The sequence below is a fragment of the Oncorhynchus masou genome, chromosome 19, assembly GCF_036934945.1.
Source record: "Oncorhynchus masou masou isolate Uvic2021 chromosome 19, UVic_Omas_1.1, whole genome shotgun sequence".
Taxonomy (NCBI): domain Eukaryota; kingdom Metazoa; phylum Chordata; class Actinopteri; order Salmoniformes; family Salmonidae; genus Oncorhynchus; species Oncorhynchus masou.
The window spans coordinates 9457971-9479676 of NC_088230.1; the positions used below are offsets into that span (position 1 = coordinate 9457971).

Here is a 21706-nt window from a genome sequence, read left to right on the forward strand (position 1 = left end):
ACAAATTACATGACCCTCTACTAGACTAGATTAAAAAATACTAAACCCTTCCCCTGACTGAAATTGGAAAAACATGGCCCTCCCCCATTTTTCTCCAGGTCCCAGTTCCAGAAATCTCAAATAGTCCCTGACTCCTCTTTTTTTTCTCAGTGAATCTCTTGGAACTCCCCCCCATCATTCCCCTGATAACTCCCCCAGGTGCCCTCTGGTGCCCTCTGACCTCTCCATCGCATCTGCCTCTCCGTGAGCCTGCTCTCACATTCCTCCAAGACACCCCAGCCCTGAAACACGAGACCACGGTGAGCTCATCGCCACTCTCAGGAGTTAAACAACATAACAAAAAAAGACAACCATTGTTGGACGGGTTCGAACTGGTTGTGTGTGTCGGTGCTTGAAGGTTCAGGCTGCTCAGGGGTTAAGTTACATACACTCCTCACACAAGAGGAGGAAGCAAAACGACTGCCGGCGTCCTGCTCTGTCTCTCTCTCTTTCAGCTCTTTCTCTCCTCTCTGACTGGTGCCCGTAGTTTCCTCCCGACACACGCCTGCCGCTTGCTACATGCTGCCCGACAGTCACTGCGCTCTTTTAAGATAACGAGCCCTCACTACCCTGCCGTCCGGGAGCTGTCCTGGGATGCATGTGTAACTCTGGGAGGTCGCCGCTCTCTCACTGACCCTGATTTGACCACCAGCTGCCTCAAAAACGGTAAGAGCCCCTCTTCTAATGAGTGTCTGACAACATGTGAGAGAAAGTGAGAGAGAGAGAGAGAGAGCGTGAGAGACTAACAACACCCCACAGCACTTAAAGCAAAGCTCCAAACTCAAACTCCCTGGATCTTTGTGATTCAGGCTGAGATAGCTGGGAGAGCAGAGAAGACACACTTAATCGGTGCAATCATAATTAAACCAATCAGTGCGTCTGCATAAAGAGGGAGAGTTTGAGCGAAGGAAGAAAGTACTCCCGAAAGGGAGCCACTGGATCTGAATACAAGGAAGCTATTTCTAAAATGTAAATGGTGCTATTAGATACAGTAGTCTATGCATTTTAAGGCATTGAAGAAAAAAAATCCAGTTCATTGACTGTTGCACAATTTGAGCTATGTATTTTTGGCCAGTGAAACTTGTTTGTGTAGTGTTTACTACGATCATTCCCTTGTGAAACGTTTCAGAAAGATTGTAATGCGTTCAGACAGAGCAAACCTAGAATGACTTATGGTATTTTTATAGCCTGATAAAGTAGGGTATTATTCTGGGAAGCTGAGAAAGACAGGCTCTTAGGAGTAGCCTGGAAATTGTGAAGATAATGGTACATCGTAAAAGCTGGTACACACTTTTGATATCTTGTTTAAATATTTTTGAATCACTTTCCAAATGAATATTATAAAATATTTGGTGAGGCGTAGCAATAATTCACTGCTACTTATCAGTGAGAGGTGTTGTTCATTTAATGGGCTTTTATCTGACTGCTGTATACTCTTACGTTAAAATCAAAATTATCAAGAAAAACATTTAGACGCAACCGTGGAAGAGCTCTGGTTGTGAATTAATTAAAAAGGGCTAAAAAAGAGGATATGATTTGATTTTAGATACCTTCTTTTCACACTTTGTTTGCACTGGGGGTTCTCATACAGTTTTAATTTCAGTGAAAAAGCAGGAACTCATAAGGCCCTTGCCAAAACTGTTTGATTATTGAACAATTATTGATCAAACCCCACAATATTTTTGTAATACTACCATGTAAAATTGTGTTATCCCTCCATTCAAATAACACATTTCTTCAGAAACCAGAACTCTATTCACATACTATTTAATCATGATGTAACTATGACTTCAGAACAACATATTGCTACTTGCTACGTGATAGGAGCATCACGTTTGGTAGCAGGTTTGATACCACTACAAAAAACAGTTACAGGTCTCCACATAGAATACGTCATACCAACCCTCGCTTTAGGTGCCTCGGTAGTGCATGACCTAAATCTCCATCAGTGTCTTGAGTCATATGACTGTCGGGAAACTCAGTCATGAATCAAGCATTGTCTAGAGCAGCAACTTGGACTCAGGGCACAGCCCAGAAATGCGGGTAGGGAGGCCAGGGAGAGCAGAGCATACATGGCAAACTGAGAGCCTGGCATAAGGAACCGTACTGAGTTATAACCTACTGCCTTCAACACTCACCTTCTTCTGGGCATCAGAAAAAGGGGGAGAGAGAAATGGCCTCCCGCAGATGATAGAAAAATAGAACCAAATACCAGCGGGTAATGTCATTAGTGCTAAAGGAATGGATCATGTGTAATTGACCTAAAAAGTCTATATGTGGAAAAATATACTGTACTAGAATTTGTGAGCTAACTTTTCCTTGGAACTTGATGACAGATTAATGTAAATAAAATACAAATATTGTGTGTCTGAATAATTGAAAAGTATTATCCTAAAATAGTGCATAAGCATAGTACGATATATCAAATAGTTTGATTATTTACATTTTCACCATCAGCCACATTTAATTAGTTCCCACTGGGCACAGACATCAATTCAATAGCTAGTTTTGATTTACATTTGGTTGAGTTGTCAATTAATGTGAATTCAATGTGAAATAAACAAAAAATGTCACGTGTCATTGGATTTAGGTTCAAAGTGGGTGAAAAAAAGACAACTCCCATATGTTGATGACTTTCTTCAAATCCAATCGGTTATCCACATTGATTTCATATCATTACATTGCATTTTTTGTTTGGAATGACATAGACGCATTAGCATCTTTGATTCCACCAGTTTTTGCCCACTGGGTTGTTTCAAAATTGAGCCCGATACCAGATTTAAAAAATATGATTTTTATTTATTTAGAAGTCAATGATTTTTATTTATTGATAGGATTATAAAAAAAATAAAGATGAATCTATAACACAAAAACATTATTTTATCTGATTCTAACCCACTTTCAGATGAATCACTTAAAATGGTTTAGCCTTCTCGTGATAACTGCGCTGTGTGCGTCCTCTCTTGGCTGGAGCATGGATATCCAGAGAGCAAAGTAGTTTGTGACTGACTGAATTCTGAGAGTCATTTTATTGGCTGTGAGCAGCAAGTCTGGAAGGGCCATTGTTGTTTGTTTTGGAACGTTCAGAAGGCGGCCAAGAGAGCACTCCGGAGCTCCGAGCTGCCAGCAGTCAAGGCTTCCCGCGCAGTCTCTCTCGCTCTCGCTCTCTCTCGCTCGCTCTCTCGCTCTCGCTCTCTCTCTGTCTCTCGCTCGCTCTCTCTCTCGCGCTCTCTCTCTGTCTCTCTCTCTGCCTCTCGCTCGCTGTCTCTCTATTTTCTCCTCTGTCCAGCCACCGTCACAGTGGACTCATTTAACAGGCATCACGTCTCTGACCACTGCCCACCGACTCCCCCTTCATGCCTTAGTGCCTCTTCCACTCTCAATCAGACACTAAACCATCAGTCATTATTCATGTTGCTGTTGCAACATCTATTCCATTCCATATCATTCATCGCGGATATAGTCTGAATTCATTGAGGTTCAGTCAACAAATACATTAGCACATATCCAAGATAAACTTTGTGGACCTTGTGCAAGCCTGGCAGGCAGATCTCTTATCCATGTGGCCCATGATGTGGGGGTGGAGTGTGTGTGTGTGTGTGTGTGTGTGTGTGTGTGTGTGTGTGTGTGTGTGTGTGTGTGTGTGTGTGTGTGTGTGTGTGTGTGTGTGTGTGTGTGTGTGTGTGTGTGTGTGTGTGTGTGTATTGCTTTGGCAGTAGCCCGACAGAGGGCTGTAGGCCTGGGCAGCAGTGTGATCACCTCTCTGCCTTTTATCAGCCAGAGGGAGAAAGTACTCTCCCCTCTCCCTGCCTATCTTTCAGCAGCCAGTAATACCAGCCAAGCCACTCACATTTTCACATGACCCACAGACCTGGCCTGCAGCAAAGCAAAGCTAAACTATCATATCCCACGACACACCTTATTTTTGATTGTCAAAAAAATTGACAGTCCTCCAGCTAAACATCTGAGAGAAAGCTTTTGACAAGCCAACTTATCTCAGGCTTAAAAATCAGGTCCACAAAACTGGTTGACTGGCTGGCCTCATTCATATTCTGTCAGAGCTGTTCAACTTAATGAGTCAGATGTGTTTTTGCACCGAGAACGGAGAGAAAGTGCATGTGTTTGAATAATCCACATCAAACGAGGCGCTATGTCAGGGGAGGGTTACGCATATATTTTCCTAGTTATTCCTATCCAACACCAGTAAGCAGGACAGGAGCAGCGATGACAGGAAGAGGTATTGTTTTGATCAGGCAGTAGGAGAGGCAGCCAGGACCAGGATGTTGTTTTCCTGCATGGGGCAGCTAGGACATATGGAGGATATTAGGCTCTGTTATTTTTCTCTCTCAGCCTGACACTGCAGCCATAGTGAAACATGACTCAGGATGAATGGGTCTTTTAGACCAGTGTCTGTCTTCCCACACATTGTACTGTGATTTTTTTTTAAAGAAACACATGCCCACACGCACACACAGAGAGCTATCAGATACCCCACGCTGACCCAGCTCTGCCTCTCTCCCCTCCCCAATCCTTTTTTGGTGGTTTCTATTCCCATAATGTTATCCCTGATAGAAGAGAAGAAGAAAAAACATCCTTCTGTCTGAATACAGATAAACAAGACATTGACTGACTGTGGTTATCTATATTCCTAAAGTAGGCTACCATCCCGAATCGGCTAGTTGGACTCAATGAAACAAAATGCGGCCACTAGGGGGCCCACAACCATTTATTTACGAACTCAATCAGGAAAGTGGAATACACAAGGTGTAATTTCAAAAATCTCGGGTGCATCAGCAGTTTCCCATTTGTTTATGTCAATCACTCAGTTATCCCATGCCAGCAGTGCTCTGCTATACGCAGAGGGGGTCCAGATTTAGAGGGAGGGGCCAATACGCAGAGGGGGCCTATACGCAGAAGGCGCTCCCAATCCAAATCGCTCTTAGGGCCCCACACGGGCTAGAGGCGGCACTGGTTTAGGCCCAGAAGGGCCCCCTTTGTTTTGATTCTGTCTGAATCGCTGCGGGTTGGACCTCCTTATTAGATTCTGTCTGCGTTTCCACTTGCGGTGCAGACAAGCCTCTGACAGCCTTTATCCAGTTACATCTGAGCCCAACAGAGCTGGGGCTCACTTTTATTCTGCCATTATGAGTGCAGAGGGCTCCTAATGCATATCGCTAATGCCACCTGGAGTTAGAGCAAACAGGGCTGACTGCCACACAGCGGGGCTCCAACGCCACGGCAACAACCCACCGTTTAAACTCAAACAAACTGCAGCCAACCAATCAGAGGGAGTGTCTCAGCCTTGGGCTGACCAGGGTGATTTTAGCCAGTGAGAGTTATAGAGACATATTTAATGGGCTTACTCGCATCTCTCTTGGAGGGTACAGCAGATCAGGGCTGTCATTTGCTGGAATGTTCTTGTTCCTGGGAGTTTTTTTTTGCTGCATCGCATGATGAAGTAGCTAGACTACACATGTCGAGGTTCATCTATTCCTGTGTGTGTGTGTGTGTGTGTGTGTGTGTGTGTGTGTGTCTACGTCTGTGTGTATGTTCAGTCAGACAGTACAGAGACCTGTAGTTCTGAAATCTGTATCGTGTCCATTAATTCAGCTCATTCGAGGTGGGATCGGATGGCCTTCCCAGAATCCCCCAGGGACCCCGGCGTTTCTCTTTGAGGGTGCCTTGTCGTCCCCACATGATACAGGATTCAATTTCAAACCCCTCAGCATATCACCCACCCAATTGCTTTCTACTGCAATTTATTATGGCACATTAAAAGATTCCAAGAAGTGAGTGAGTTTGTGTTGGCACTAAAACAACGTCGGTCAGTTACATCTCCTTCACACTCAGTGTAGCTAGAAGTGTCACCCTTTTTTGTTTCTGCTGAGCTCTAGCTGTTGCAACATCAAGCCCCTAAAAAAATCTGTCTGTTGCCACTTTTCCATAACAATATCAAAGAAGAGGAGATGGCTGTGGGCCCATTGGTTGACCTGGTCTCCTGGGGCATATAGGCTTACCGGCTCAGAATATGCACTGAGCAGCATCAAAGCCCAGAGCGCTAAGGCTGATAGCTTGTGGTGACATTGCACTGTGGGACTGAGGCAGTCTCGGCCACCATTACACGTATGCCCTGGATCAGCCAGTTAGAATCAATTTTCCACCCAAGATGTCTCCCTGCCTCCCACATGTTGTTGAAGCATATGGCCCATTGAAGCGAGAGGAAAGACAGACAGAGGGAAAAATAAGTCCAGTGGCACTGCTGAAAAAATACAGACCGACAGACACTAGCCTACAGGAAAAGTGCACTAAACTGAGAAAAAAAAAACGATACAAAAAGGCAAGAAACAGAAGCAGTTTTTACTAAGAACATTTCGTGCAAAACCAGTGAATTCCTACTGGATTAAAACTTAAAGTTGTCCTCTTACTGTGTAAAGCCACATCATGATCTACTAAACCCTTCTCTCATCTCCATACAACCACAGGCTGTGAATTTCAACACTACTTCTGCTGTAGCTATTTTCAGAACATAGGACTGTATCAATTCAAGATTTCTCATCGGTAGGTCTTTGCAAGTCGACATGACATTCCTGGGTGCGTCTGTTTTGTGCCGCGCTATTTCAAATGCACTCATGACTGGAATTTGTTTTGCTTCACTTGAATGTTGCAAGTCAAATGCCATGAAAAAGAATGTCTTTAAATCACGCTCATCCTGGGTGTGGTACGTCAATGAAAACTTTGTGTGTGTGTGTGTGTGTGTGTGTGTGTGTGTGTGTGTGTGTGTGTGTGTGTGTGTGTGTGTGTGTGTGTGTGTGTGTGTGTGTGTGTGTGTGTGTGTGTGTGTGTGTGTGTGTGTGTGTGTGTGTGTGTGTGTGTGTGTGTGCGTGTGTGTGCGCATCTCTATAATATGGCTTGGGTTGGTGGATGCACTCCCGCGTATGTGCATGATGGTGTGTGTGTGTGTGTGTGTGTGTGTGTGTGTGTCTGTGTGTGTGTGTGTGTGTGTGTGTGTGTGTGTGCGTGTGTGTGCGCATCTCTATAATATGGCTTGGGTTGGTGGATGCACTCCCGTGTGTGTGTGTGTGTGTGTGTGTGTGTGTGTGTGTGTGTGTGTGTGTGTGTGTGTGTGTGTGTGTGTGTGTGTGTGTGTGTGTGTGTGTGTGTGTGTGTGTGTGTGTGTGTGTGTGTGTGTGTGTGTGTGTGTGTGTGTGCGCATCTCTGTAATATGGCTTGGGTTTGTGGATGCACTCCCGCGTATGTGCATGCTGATGTGCCTATGTGTGCGTGTGTGTGTGTGTGTGTGTGTGTGTGTCTTGACATCTATATGTAAAAGCCCATTACGCAGGGGAATATGTCTATACATGGAGACAATAGGGGTCAAGTGTTCTCATTTTACACAGAGCAAACGCTCACTCAGGGAGAGGAGATGAAGTGAGGGCCCTGAGAAAATAGTCCCCCAGTGTCTACTGTCTATATAGGCTACAATACCAAATCTGTCACTGGAACCAGATTAGAAAATGATGAAGCTTGAAACGCCCGTTGACATTTTTAGTCGATATTCTTCAAGAATCAATGGGTATATATCATTAAATTATCAAAACATTTGCCTTTGACCATCCCCCTTTGTCACTTTTTTTAACTCCCTTATATAAAAAACAGTATCTCTAGAATTATAAAAGTATTAGGATGATCGGAACATTTTACTGTAGATATACAGTAGCTGCCTGTACATTAATGTACTTGATTAATAAACAATAAAAGGAGTTAAGCAATCTAGACACACTACACAGAGAGACGTCTGAATCCAAATTAGACTGAAACTCCACATACTATATAAAACAAATATAGTTGACATTTCCCTTATAACTAAGGAAATAAAACAACAAAAAAAGCATGTACAAAACTGTCTAGCCCTTAACTAGGGACAAAGGTGTTATTTTTTAAATCCTTGAACAAGAAACAGATTATGAGGTTTGGACGTTATTCAACAAACACACCGCTAATTACTTCATCAATTAAAATCATTAGCGTTTTTGACACTACACATTTAAGTGCTTATTACTCGTGCTTTAAGTTAGCATGAACAAATGTACCAGTACACTGGAGTATGCATGGTAGTGTGTTTTTCTTCTCCGATGCATCCAACACCACCACAGTTTTTCTCTGCAGATGTTCACGGCCCCTAAAAAAGAAGCCATATCAACAACCTGAACATTCTCCTGCTGTCACAACAGAAATCTCCATAATGAGATATAATAAGCTTTAGGGTTTTGGCCGCGTACGCCACGTATTTTTCTGTTACAGACTCGCATTAAGTCTCTCCATCTGCTAACAGTCGTAGAGTACAGCGAGCAGCTCGGTTTCCCTTCCATTCTCCGGTATTCTACTATGGCCTGGTGGAGAGTAGGGAGAGTTATGTGGCTGTTGATGAGTTGTGCTGAGTTAGAGCTCCGTAGTGAGCGGCCTTGGACCCTGTTCCGTTGGAAGACTATCAGAGTGCACAGTCATTAGAAATCCCTCATTTTCACTCCACAGTGTAAAAGCCAGAGTGGCATCCGCCTCAATATGCCCAGCAAAAAGAATCGCCTCCATTGGAGGAAATTGGCTGTGGGTAAAGAGGGAGAGTTTGAGGGTGAAGTTATTCTTTGGTATTTATCGGCTCTGGCTGACTCGGTAAACAACGCTAGGGAAGAATCAAGTCAGGCTTTTTTCCCCAGTAAGTACTGTGAGTATTAAGGAGGTGACAAGTAGCTTTTATAAAATCCCTTAATGACCACAGAAAGGATCCCTGTTGAAATGTATATTTTCATTCATCAGGCCCTATGCTGTTGCACTATTCTATAGGCCTACTGTGTATCCTCGACTGTAGACATACTTTACTGTGCAATTTACTGTAAACGGCTGAATGACAGCTATATCAAACTAATTGTTGTGTTGTTTGAAAAGCTGATTGTCTAGTGACAGGAAATGCTTTTATTAATCTAGGCTTTATAGTTTTTTTTTACAACTTCTTTATCTGGTAAGAAAACAGGTGTTGTTTGCATTCAGAATGTATCTTCTCTGAAACCAGAGAAAACACTGCTGATTGATCTCAGTTAAATGAATTCCTGTTCACCTGATACTAATCCAGTAGATGATTTCATGGTCTTCCCGAGGGCGTTTTTCCGCAAAAGAGCGTATTCTCAATCAACATGCCTTGAGACACTGATCAGCTTGTGACACAGAAGGTCAATTATGTGCTTTAAACCTTAATAGACCAATGAACTACTTGTGAAAGGGAACCTGATCCTAGATCTATCAACTTCTCGGTGTAGAATTACTGTATTATGTTAGCTTCAACAGAGCCAATACTATAGGCTCTCATTGTTGAGTTAAACTGAACAAGTGAGTAATGGAGCAGTTGGCCTTTGTTCTACTTGGGGGGGGGGGGTGACAGAGGAGGGAGGGTAGGGGTAGATGTTTGGCTACACAGAGCAGGGAAAAAAATGCTGCTGCATTGACAAGAGCGAAAGGGTGTAATTGCTGCCTGGGAAGGGGAAGTGTGAGAGAGGGAGAGCAAGGAATTACCTGACACTCGGTGTGTGTGTGTGTGCCTGACACTAGGCTGTTTGTAATTAAATGCTGTCAGTGGGCCGGATAGGTCGGAGTGCGTTGTGAGATTAGTAGGCTCAACTGGGCACGCTCAGTGGCGGTTCTGTTTGCTCTACCTCACCCTGTCTTGTATCCAGTGTAGAAGCCAAGAAAAACTCCAGCAAGAGAAGTGACAGGTCTCTCCTCCTCCCTATCACCATTGTGATCTCTCTCTCTCCCCCCACCTCTCCCTATTCTTGGCATAGTTCAGCTTGGATTCCTCTCTGTAAGAGTAATAACAATGACTTTCTGACTGTGTTACTGAAGTGCTCTGATGAATGCTGGGGAGTCGAAAGCACTACTTTCTCTGACACCTGTAGGCAGTGGTGTGTGTGCGTGTGTGTGTGCGTGTGCGTGCAAGTGTGTGTCTTAGCACTCATCTGTGTGTGTGTCTGTACGCGTGCATGTGAATGAGTGATTACCTGTGTGCACGCATGCGTGCCTGCGTTTGTGAGCTTATGACCCATACCCAAACTGACACAATTCAGTTGGCCATACTTCCTTTTCACGTAATCTCATTCCTCTACTGGTCGGATGAGCATAGGGTTTCATAACGCAAGATGGAAGAGAGTCTGTCTCTTGTCAGAGATAGCACTCACCTGAAACAATGTTTCAGGTGATAATAAAACAGGTTTAATTGGGTTACTTTTCCCTCAACTTCTTTCTCTTAGTTTCTAGCAAGTCAAGCTAGTTCACACAGAGCAGCTAATGATAGCTAACTAATTAAAAGCTAGGCTAGGTTGAAGATGGTGTAGCTACACCTCATAAACAAATGTCATTACCATCACAAGAAACTTTTCCGAATTAAAACGTGAGGCTACAGTCATATAATATAATTGGCTTAACATCCAATGTTGTACGCAACGGACTGCAAATTTGGGATGTGACTGGGGGGTTACATTCTTACATGCGTGTGTATGTGCAGACAGCATAAAGGGCTCCATTTATAAGCAATTCTTGTTAGCCAATCAGTTGAACTGGACCGAAGCCAACGCTCAAGTCCTGAGGTGGGTTTTCTAACACAACCCCTGTGCCACACGACAGTTACCGTTCCCCCAACAAAGTCCAGACATGCACAGATAGCTAGAGAGGAATGTGCTAACACTCTCCTTCCAAAAGATACATTTAAGAGGACATTGTTTGATCCTACATCTTGCTGGCAAACTGCCTCCCCCACAAAATATCTCTAAAACACTTCCATGTGCACATCTAGAGCATTCCCCTGTTCTGACTACCAATCTCAGGCTTTTCACCTCAAAGTCACTGGACGCCCAGGAGAAAACAGATACTCATGAGAAATACCTGCTCACTCTAATTGGGGAAAGGGGGATGTATTCAACTGACATGTGTCTTCAGTGCCTCGCTCAGGGCAGAACGACAGATTTGTACCTTGTCAACTCAGGGATTGATTCGATCCAGCAACCTTTCGGTTCCTGGCCCAACACTCCTACCTGCCATAACAGTTTCGAATAACTCCGGGGCGAATTTTTGACATGCCTCACACGTGTTGACTATTGTTTTTGATTTCCCAGGGAAACAGAGCCAAGGTTGTTTTATTACAGTCATAATCTCACACTGCAGACATATCTGTGTGTTAAGGGGACTTTAGATGCTTTAACAACAGTTGTTGGGCAGGACAGACCTCAATGTCAAATAAAAGTGTCGGATCTATAAGGTCGTGGAGAGAACAAAGGGGTTCACTGTTTGTGGGAATACCACTTCACCGTTTCGCGGATGCAAACCTACCTACCTGCGGTTTAAATAAGTTTGTCTTTGCCCTTTTTTTCAGTTTGTTTTCCTCGTGCCTGCTGTTAATGTGAATGTGGTTAAGCAAAACTGCGGCATGCACAGTGAAATTACACACACTGCTTTGACAGTGCAGTGATCACGCTAAAGCCACCCTAAACCACCACATTAATCACAACAACAATCTCAACAAGTAGTTCGGCATGACAAATGTGTGTGGGCAGTGTGTGCACACGCACAGCAGGGAGGACATGGCGCTTAGTATATGCACTACACACATCAAGATTGTGTTTAATCAGAACCAGGCTTGCTTGCTGTGGCGAAACATTGCATAGAACACATGGGCTGAATGGCACGTCCATACAACAAAATCTGATTCGGTTCTCAGGGTTCTAAGAATGTTTTTTTTTCTTTCTGACAGATCACAATAGTACACAGTACTAGCAGTAAATACACCACGCAGAACAAGGATGCTGCTGCATCTAAATATAACACAACATAGTCTCCACTCCTTTTGGTGTATAAGAACATGGAATTGATGCATGAATTTCTTAGCATCGTACTCCTAGATATAGGATTCAATAGGGAAATCATTTCAAGGCACAAACTAGAAACATCTGTTTAGAAAGCAAAAAATTCCTTGGCAAATGTCAATATGCAGAAATTGCTCCACAATTTCCTGTTTGCTAAAATTCTAATAATTCGCCTAATTTCAGTTTGTGACAAAACAAGCATACGTGTAGAGAATCATTGTATAATCTAAAACACTTGGAAATATCAAAATTATATTACAATATAAAAAATATTGTATTTCCAGCTGTTTGAAGCTGGTGTACAAAACGGAAGAACGGGAAGCATAGAAATAGCGAAAACATAGAACAAATCTCCCGCTTCTTAGACTTGCTTTCAATAAGAATGACCGATATAGAACTCAAAGTTCTATGTGAATTTGGTCTGGTTGTCCAAAAAGTTACATATTGCAGCTTTAAGTTCGCAAAGAAAATGAAATGTGACAAAGCTAAAGAGTTCAGTCTTGCTTCAGACAGATGGAAAATCTAACTAATGGAACTGCCCCCATGGGCAAAACCACGTAACATTCATATCAAAGCCAATACATCTACCACATGAATTTCTAACCATGCAATCAGGGCCTTTGGCAAGTCAATGAATACTGTTGATCAGCCAGACGATAAGGGGAACCAACAGTGCACTGGAACTTTGTATGAAAGCAATGTTCTTATGAGTTATAAGACTGTTGATATCAGACCTTAGTTATAGGAATATTGTCCTATCGCAAATCTCTGCAATTTAATCTAGGAGCAACAAATCAAACCCATGACTGGAAGAAAAAAAAGGAGAGAGTTTAAACCTCCAACGAGTTGACAGTCCGTATCATTGACAAGATTACATTGAGTATCTGAGAGGAAAATCAGTACATTGTTGCTTTGTGTTTACCTTAACCCTACACAACTGTAAAAACATACTAATGGTATTATCATTGCCGCCACTGCATTGCAAAGTTCCTTGTGTTGCTTAGTCTTCGATCATCTCTTATTGCACTTTCATGAACATATTTCACTTCATTGAGGTCCATTAGACCATGATTACCATTAACCCTTAATGATGACCAGTTGTCCAGCCGTCTTCCACTTCCTCAGTAAAGTGTTGTTTTGGGCAGTGGCCCTTAAAAATAACTCATGACACTAAAACTATGATCACTCAATTTATCTTAATGCAATCGGACAGGTTTCCCCACTGTTTTTTACTTAGCTGGAACAAGGAAATTAATCTGGAGTTTTGCATTATGAACGGCGAGAGAGAGTTTGGACCGGAGGTCCGGAATAATACAACATGAAGTCCTGAATTATATAGCGGGACTCCAGCTACTGAACTTTGCTACAATACCATTTTTGATTTATTTTGTCTTTTTTTTGAGTGGCCTGAGAGTCACCGCTGACTGACTCCCGGAAGAATAGAGCGAGGTGATTCTGGCCCGCTCCCTGCAAACCTGAGAGGAGAGATATTAGCCATATGTGATTAATTTACAGCGCTATGCTTCAATTAATCTGCGCAGGGTGGCAGTCGCCAGGGTTGGGCCCTGTTCCACCTGCGAGAGAGGGATGAGAAATGGGAGATGAGAGAAAGAGAGAGGTGGGAGTAGAGAGAAAGAAAGTTTAAAGAGTTATCTTTTGGGGCACCGCAGCCCTGTGAAGGATGAGGGACGAACGGGGATCCTTTTAATCGATAGATCTTACATAATCACTCACACAAACCCCATTCCTCCCTTCTCTCCCTACTCCTCTTCAGTTACTCTCCATCTCTCACTCTGCCCTCTTCCTCTCCCTCTTTCCCTCTGGAAAGAGTACACTAATACAGAAATATAATAACAGAAGGTCACACTTTATTTGGATAGTCCTGCTGATAAGCAGCTGAGGTTATGTTTAGAATACATTTTAGGGTTAGGATAAACGGTTAGGGCTAGAGCTAAGGTTAGTAGATAGTTAGTTGAAATGTTACTTGATTGTCTGTAGCTAGTCTGTAGGATATCTACTATCCCAAAATCTACGATATCCAAAAAAGTGTTACCTAATATAAACCTGGAAGAGGGAAGCACATGTTCTAAAGGCGCTGTGTGATTCACCAGCCTCGTCCCAACAGCAACTGGGTAGTGTAGTGCTTCTAATCTTCTGATGCTAGAGATCCATAGGAGACCGCCTGAGGATGTTTGCGAGACTATTTTCAAATGGGAAGACTCACTGTGGCAGTAAGTGAAAGCTAAGGGGTAGAAAATGGTGAATGCGAAAACCACAGTGACCAGATGGTACAGATTGGTATGTGAGGGCTATTGCCTTAGCCAAAGCTATATGGGGTAAATATTTTCTTTGCACATCTCGGTAATCTTGTTCAGTAGGGAGTTGGGAGTAGGTGGTAAAGGTCTCGCGAACAAAGAATTAGATATTACATATCATTAACTCATCTAGGAAGTACCAGCTACTAAACAAGTTCTAGGGAGGTAAACGTATAGAATGTAACTATCCTAATTTCACAAATACTGTGGATTACGTTTGTGTTGTATCAAAATCCTGCACAATGAGATTTAAAAAAATATATATTCTCATCCAATGCCCCACATTTTTAGCAAAAAATAAAAAATAAATAAACAATGAATAAATGTTGTGGAGGCTTGCCTGTTTTACTTGTTATGTTGTTATGTTACGTGTTAAATATCAGTTTGCAAACAATATAAAAAATATATGTATCATTGAGTTAATAAAGCCGCATACAAACATGATCTCTTTTATGTTTTCTTGAGTAAGCCAGCTCAGTGCTTTCTGTGGTGGTGCAGCAAGCCAGCAGAAAATACAGAGCGTTAGCCGTGAATGGCTCAGTGTTCTGTCACTCATGGGGAATCTACGTCACCACGAAGTCGAAGGGGAGACTTCAAAAATTCAGGCTCTTTGGGTGCGGACATAGCGATTCATTAGAAGTGCCCATCCAAGAAGGCTCAAGGTCATTGGCCACAGATAAAATGATGTCAAATCACGTTATATGTACAGTAGCTTTGATTGGACTGATCATGTCAACGTCATACATTCAAAATCTTAGCTAGCACTCATCATTTTGAATCAAGTCACTAGCAAATCTTTGTCATATGAAGAGAAATTATTGATAAATTGTATTGGTGCTCATCGGCCATTGGACATAAACATTACACAACCATTTGAAAATCGCAAATTCAGCAATGAGTGGTTTGGAAGGAAGTGAGCACAGCACAAGGTGAGTTCAAAAATGTATTGAATGCTGCTGCATAAACTATGTAATATGCCAGGGAGATATGTGCACTGCAGCTAAGAAAGTAATATGAAGTGTATGTTGGGTAGTAAGATGTTAGTAGACCACATGCCTCACGCTAATAATTTGGTCCATTTTACCGCTCTTAATTTTTTCTACTCTTCTTACTTGGTGGTGCATGTGCACATGTAGCCTATAGCCTGTTTTAGAGAAATGTAGTCATTGAATATTGTAAGAGCTTTCATTGTCTGCTCATATGACCCTGATATTTATCCTACGGTTCTGACTTGGTGTACAGGGAGAATACTGTCACTGTACATTTCAAAACTGCTGAACAAATAGTTATATTGACAACGTCCGTCTTAGCGCGTTCATTAATGTCTTAATCAAAATTACGGATTGCCTCTTATCCGCTCGTCGTCCCCTTATGTCAATTGTCAGTAGAAATCACATTTGTTTCAACAAGTCAGCCCTATCAGCTATATTTTTAAAAAAGTAGTAAATGAGGCGGAATGAACTGTTTCGCTACCAGACAAGACTCCGCTGATAGCCAGGTGTAGCAGTGGTAAAGTGTTGGGACAGCCTCTTGTAGGCCCTAACAGTTTGTGGGCACCGTTACAGTGCAATTAATGTATTGTTAAGTGTTGTGTAGTGGCTTTGCTGGAATGCATACATTTATTATTATTATTATTATAATACATTATTTTCACCACAAAGATGTAACTACTGAAATCACCACTGTTCTAATCAAAAGAAAATATGTAATCTGCAAAAAATAATTTGCATCCCAATATTACACTTTGTATACATAACGAAACACTGGACTTTCAGCGTCTTAATTTAAACTGTTAATTCATTCTGAAATTATGACAAATATTAATAATATTCCACCCATGAGGGCATCAGGTAATTTGACTGCAGGAAAGGGCTATCCAAAGTCATGTATTGTTGGAGGGAAGATTTAGATTGAGAGGAACAATAAGAAGCCCCACAATGCAGCCCCCCATACTGTATCCTGAGAAATGTACTTTATCTTTTCAATCAGTCTTAGAACAGTTACAACCCTACACAAGCGAATTAGCACATTAAAAATCGGGCAACTAATCCACTGTTACTGGGTCATGCTGAGTAGAAGACCCAAGACACAGAAGACTAGAACTATAATTAGGATGTGCACACAGACACACGTGCACACGCATGCACACACACGCACACACTCCATGCTACAGACATCCTCTGGGGATACTCTCGGGAGATAAGCAAGCAGTGATTTTGGCCATACAAATTAAATCACTAGTTTAATTGATGTCACAGGGTCTTTCTCCACCCTCCCCTAATTGGGAGTCAATGCAATAATGAATCAACTCATCACGAGAATGGAAACACATTAAAATCTAAATATGGAGAACAGACCTGGGTTCAAATACATTAGTATTTAAGTATTTGTCTATTAAATATTTTCAAATGATGTGGTTCCGAATCAATACTTTTTATTTGAAGTATTTGAATACATTTCCAAATACTTTCCTATAAATAGCCTACTTTTTGACCTGTACTTGTTTCTAAATGCATGGGAGTGTTTAAATATTTGAATATTTGGACATTAAAATATACCTGTCTGCATATTTTCAAATACCTTTAAATACTTTCATAGGGTATTTCCAAATACATTACAATATTGAAGTAATGTCATTTCTTTTATATATATCCAAATACTTACTTTGAAATCTATGTGAAGTGAAAGTAAATAAAATTGAAATAGTTTGAACATAGGTCTGATGGGGAAATGTATTAATATAGAGGTAAACTCTGGCTTGGGAATTAGTGAATAAATCTTTGGACAGGTAAGGCAATCCAAAAATAAACACTATTTGTCAAAGATACGTTCTATTTCCAGACTATAGCCTATCTTGTTTGACCATGCCAGGGCAACTGGCTTTTTGGGTCCAGAGTTTTGTTATGGTCAGATCACAAAGCAGGGAGATTGTTCAAGGTTGATGTCGAAATTATACTAGGGGAAACAGTGAGTGCGATTCCTATCAAGTAGGCTTGGGTTTTGATAGAGCACTAAGGACGGGGATGCAGGATCGTTGGAATCCCATGGCTGAGGATCAGAAGGTTGCGTTTTCAATCCCGGTCGTGGACACATTTCTTTTAAGCTCATCCCAAACCATAACCCTTACCGTAACCATTCAGAAGGAGTGGCTAAACTTAACCTTTATCTTAAAAAGTTGACCTTTGTAGAAATGGAGTGATACAAAGCAGCAGAAGTCAACTCAGGGTGTCAAAAACACTTCAAAATTCGACATTTGGAGAATGTGGCTGAACGTCTAATTCTGCAGTGAGACTGTGAGAGCTTGTTGCACAAAGACAGTAACAACTCCTGGCCCTATGAGAGCTGAGCCATATGATGTCAGCAGATCTTTCAGGCAGTAGTAGCCAGCCATGTGTCCATCATGCAGACATACTGAGAGGTGAGGTCTGGACAACAGCAGGCAGGCAGAGACTCAGAGAGAGAGCTATAGCCTGGGAGGTAGGCGCTAGCTCAAATCCACATCCAGGCTATGAACAGCTAGACTAAGACTTCCTCTCCATTCAGCTCAGGAGGGGAAATTCACCCCAGATGTGACTTCAAACAGAAAGAAATCCGGAGGGATTGGAGGTGGGATAAGGCCCATCCTTTGCGTGACCCAAAGACCTGTTCCTGGCATCGCTCTTTCTCTCCATCTTTCTTTCTATATCATTCTCTCTTTCAATCTGTTTATTCTCTATCTCTAGAGAATATATATTTCTCTCCCTATCGTTCCATTTCACTCTCTCTCTCTCTCTCCCTCTGTCTGTCTGTCTACCCCCACTCTCCCTCCCTTTCTGCCCTATCTCTTTCCCCTCTCTCTGCAGTAGGCTACTACAGGGACCAGCTTGTTATCAGTCAGTCTGTTTCTCCGGTGTGACATTATCACAGGGAAGCCTTCAATAAGGGTCTACGGCTACCATTTATACACCCCCATAATTCACATCATGTCCATGTGAGAGCTGAGCTCCTGATGAATTGACTACCAGGTTGTTTGAGCCCTGCCTCCTCCTTCCCCCATCCTTCCTCCCGCTCAACAGTTTGACAAGCAGCTTTATTCTCTTAAAAGGAACTGTAAGAGGTAAACAGGTTTCTCTTTATTTCATTTAATGGAGCGCCTATATAACACCTGCAGTACATCGACGGAAACACAGTCAACAACTGATATGGCGGTTGACTGTTGAAAATGGGGCTTTTTCTTTGGTGGGAGTTGTGCCGTAAAAATGTAACAATGGTAGATTTATAATTGACATGCATAAAAATGATTAAGGAAAAATGTAATTCATCAACTGTAAGCTTAGAAACAGTGTTTGGCGTTTCTCCCAGTGTTGAGATTATAACGTGTGGTCAACATGACCCACAACCCAGTTAGGCTCTATGCTATTCTGTCACTGAGAGATGCACAGTGGTATTGAAGACAATTCCAGAGAGGAGTGTGTAAAGATGAAGGAGGAGACCTGAGAGGGATGAAGTTTTGTCACACAGTTTGTTTTTCTGCCTATTATGGTAAATATTCTCCATCTTCTGCATTGTTTGTCTTAAATCTTCTGCATTTCAAATGGAACAGAAACCTTCAGTCGAATATCAGGAAGTTTGCTGTTAGGTTTTGTGGACGAGCAACTTGATATTAGTACCTGTGTAAGGGTACCAGTCTGGTACACAGAGTGACGGGAATTGAAAGTATCAAAGTTCAAGTGAAACACAATATCAGCAGGTTCAGGTAGTCAATGATGATTAGCCTATAAAGAACAATAAAGGGATGTGTGTGGGGGTTCACTGGACCTCCTCCATCTGTCTTCAAGAACTAAAAGCTGCCAAGAGGAATGGAAATACTTTAGGTTTAGGAGATTTCCCCAGATTAGAGATGTTTTCTCCCTGTGAAGGGTACTGTGTTGCATTGGAAATTGAAATTACGATCTGTCAAAAATTGAACTTTGAAAGTAATAATGATTGGACCAACACACTGCAACAATAAATCCTACTCATCAAACCCACACAAATTAAACAGGCCTATTTATATGAATTTGGAGGGAAGTAATTCTTAACTATTAAGAGGTTAATGCATTAGAACTTCAGTCATACAAAAGCTATAGTCAAATCAAACTGGTTTTCTAGCAGATTAGCAAGAATGGATCACCCCGTGTTCAAGAATGGCCATTTTTTTCCTTTATTCAGATTACAACCTCTCACTTTCGGATATTTTGAAATGAAATAATCTCCAAAACATCTCTATTTTTAGAAAGTTGCTTGCAATTTCAGTTTATTCCTCCAGAAAAGACAGAACAAACATTACTTCAAATATTATGGTTAAAGTCAAATATAAGATTACGGTATAATCTTTTGTAAACTATATCATAAATAGGACTGGAGGAGTTATGTTGCACATGCAGCTAACAAAAATATACTGAAATGTCTGCTCTATCCAAAATGACAAAAAATGAATTGCAGCAAAAATGGAAGAGGTAAGTGTAAGGGTGAGAAAGTAAGAAACTAATCTGTCTGTAAAGTGATGGGTGAGTGATGGGTGTGGAGTCAGATGCAGAGAGCAAAAGTAAACGAGGAAAAATGCTTTAATGTCCTCAACAAAGTAACAGGTCCAAACATGGGTAAAGCCCTAAACACAGGTGCAAAACAAACCCAAAAACTTAGTTCCAAAACCCGGACAGCAAAAACCCAAATGACAACAATAACCACAAACTTAACAATAACAACAAGCCCGCACAAACACCATCGGGCTAAACAAACTTAAATAACACCCATCCCAAAACCCCAACAAGGAACAGGTGAAAACAATTAGACAAAAACAAACTAAAAGGAAAAAGGGATCAGTGGCAGCTAGTAGACCGGCGACGACGACCTCCGAGCGCCACCCGAACAGGAAGGGGAGCCACCTTCGGTGGTATTCGTGACACTGTCAGCTCTGCAAAAAAATACCAAAATTGGTTAAAGAAAATTGTGATAAATAAAAAAGTTTGCCAGTTTAATTAAGGACCAAAAATTGACAGCTGTGCCACACAGATTGCAAAAGATTTACAATGTACCTATTCCATGGCACATGGTTTATGAACTGACACACAAAACCACTCCGGATTCAAAACTTAAAGTTTTTCAATTTAAGTGATTATACAAAACTCTTAAAAAACAACCAAAAGCAACCAAAAACAAACAAAAAAATATATGGGGGATACAACCATCCCAACTCTGCAGATGTTGCTTAAAAGAGACAGAATCATTAGATCATTTGTTTTGCTACTGTCCATGTGTAGCTTGTTTTTGGTCGCAGGTTCAGGAATGGCTGAAGAATTGCAACATTCAAATGGAGTTAACTCTGCAAATAGCACTGCTGAGTGATCTAAAAAGTTGATCAATCAATAATATACTGTAATAATACTCTTAGCAAAAATGTTTATCTTTCATTTCTAATCTGTAAAACCTATGAGAAGAGAAAGGTTCAAAACTTTTGTGAAACTTCAAAGCACAGTGAAAAATATATGGCAAATAGAGATAGAAATGAAGATAGATGGCAGGGGTTGAGGATAGCTGAAGGACCGGACTAAAAACAAACATAAGTTAACTATTGTAAAATATACTGTCCATAAAATGTATATAGTATGTATAAGATTGAAGTAGAAACCTACTGTAAGTGCTGTTGTCCATTAGTTTACTCCAATTAGGGTAGGGATGGTAGGGTTAGAGGAAAAAATATAAATACATACACTACTGTTCACAAGTTTGGGGCCACTTAGAAATGACCTTGTTTTTGAAAGAAATGCTATATTTTGTCCCTTAACATCACATCAAATTGATCAGACATTGTTAATGTTGTAAATGACTGTTGTAGCTGGAAACGGCTGATTTTTCATGAAATATCTACATAGGCGTACAGAGGCCCATTATCAGCAACCATCACTCCTGTGTTCAAATGGCACGTTGTGTTAGTTAATCCATGTTTATCAATTTTAAAGGCAAATTAATCATTATGAAACCATTTTGCAATTATGTTAGCACAGCTGAAAACATTTGAGCTGATTAAAGAAGCAATAAAACTGGCCTTCTTTTGATCAGTTGAGTATCTGGAGCATCAGCATTTGTGGGTTCGATTACAGAATCAAAATGGCCAGAAACAAATAACTTTCTTGAGAAATGAAGGCTATTCCATGTGAGAAATTGCCAAGAAACTGAAGATCTCGTACAACGCTGTGTACTACTCCCTTCACAGAAAGGCGCAAACTGGTTCTATCCAGAATAGAGAGAGGAGTGGGAGGGCCCGGAGCACAACTGAGCAAGAAGACAAGTACATTAGAGTGTCTAGTTTGAGAAACAGACGCCTCACAAGTCCTCAACTGGCAGCTTCATTAAAAAGTATCCGCAAACCACCAGTCTCAACGTCAACAGTGAAGAGGCGACTCCTGTATGCTGGCCTTCTAGACA

The 21706-nt window shown here is 41.6% G+C and overlaps 1 protein-coding gene across 1 annotated transcript in view; it reads left to right on the plus strand.

The window, feature by feature from the left end:
* Window positions 1-425: 425 nt before the first annotated feature.
* Window positions 426-21706, plus strand: part of LOC135505772 (leucine-rich repeat transmembrane protein FLRT2-like) — a 33184-nt gene continuing 11903 nt past the window's right edge. The window contains exon 1 of the mRNA XM_064924896.1: window positions 426-705. The gene's annotated coding sequence lies outside the window, so the exon portion shown is untranslated. The remainder of the gene's footprint in view (window positions 706-21706) is intronic.